Here is a 1,649-nt window from a genome sequence, read left to right on the forward strand (position 1 = left end):
ATTCTTCTAATCAGTTTCAGTTGGGGGTTGTAGTTGACCTCAGGGGATAAGTAGTCACAAGGGAGGTGGTTCTTTTTGTATTGTAGCAGGTTATTGTGGCCACATGGGTAGGTCTTTCAGAGATATAGTGTATTTCTCTATTGGAGTTTCCTTGTTGTATGAAGGCAGGCCAGGTGGGCATCACAAGTATACTATTCAGAGTGTATGTGGTGGCATCTGAGGGCCTGTCTACAAATTAAAGCTTTTTGGTGTCCTTGGGATGATAGCTAGTCTTGTTGACACAGGTATTGCGGCCCATGTTTTGGGGTTTTTTGTATATAGTGGTTTGTGGAGGCTGACATGCCAGGTATGGATCTTGGTATAGAAAGTTGATGTTGGTGTAGGAGTACTCCAGAGAAAGCTTGATCATGGAATGATAGCTGTCAACCTGTGGTAGAAGTCAGTAAGAGAGTTCTGATGACAAAAATGTCATTTATACAGTGCAAGTATAGTATATGTTTGATGGTTGTATTTGGGATTTTACAGGTATGTGAGGTCATACAAGGTCAGTACAAATTACTGGGCAGTAAAAATGTTAGACATTTTTGTCTAATGGTGGATGCCTAAAATATTATTTTAACATACAGTATTTCCTAGTACCACAAAACACTCTGGAATATCTTAAGCCAATTTCCATATGTTGTTTGCCTTTCCAGTATTAGTATTGTCATGTTTTGATTTGAGGTTGACACAAACCAAACAAAAACCTCTGAAAGTTAGGTGCTGTTAATATGAAAAAAAAGTTCCTGAAAACAAGTGAGAATGAACAGACTGTATGTGATTTAAATGTCCTTTTAAATTCTTGGCAGCTATAGATTTACTTTATATCCCATTTGTTCTTTATTCCTTCAGATATAGTAAGCAGGTAGTGTTTCTTTTGCTGTGAAAAATACTGTTGCTGCCAACGTTGTCAGCTAAGCTTCATTTTCACAGTTGTGACAACATCGTTTTGTCAGTGTAAAACCTAAAGCATTCCAAATAATCAAGGTTTCTCAAGCTGGTTTTTAATGTGGCATTAGTACTTTGGGTTATCCGTATCTATTCAAGATGAAGAATATTTGCAGGATTTACTAAGTATCCAGTAGTGATTGTATTTGAAATATTGACTGTTCACTTGTGACCTTATACTATACTCTACACCATATTGTCTGAGCAACTTTGAGACAGAGACATATATTAATATCAAACAATAATTTCTGTCTTTTCAGCAATCTTCAATATAGATGATTAGTGCTGTGATGATATAACACAAAATACATTTGGGACCATGTTTTCTCTTTGTGCCCTTGCCATTGAATTTATTTCATAAGTGCAGACAATTTAGGATATGGACCATCTCCAGAAAATGGCCACATTATACAAAAACCTCTTTTTGATGCAACAGACAAATTTGAACTAACAGACAAGTAAAATATAAAACACAAACTGAATCTTAACTGCATCACTTATCTTGTACAGCTCCCAAAAATGCAATTTAATATTTTATGACATTCATAAATTTGCATTGAGAAAGTTATTTTTATTATGAAATACTATTGCTTTTGTTGGATGCATATTGAATTATTTCAGTGAAGTGGAACAGTTCTGATTGTGCTACAAAATATATATAT

Source organism: Crocodylus porosus, unplaced genomic scaffold (assembly GCF_001723895.1).
Source record: "Crocodylus porosus isolate Cpor-Errol unplaced genomic scaffold, CroPor_comp1, whole genome shotgun sequence".
Taxonomy (NCBI): Eukaryota; Metazoa; Chordata; order Crocodylia; family Crocodylidae; genus Crocodylus; species Crocodylus porosus.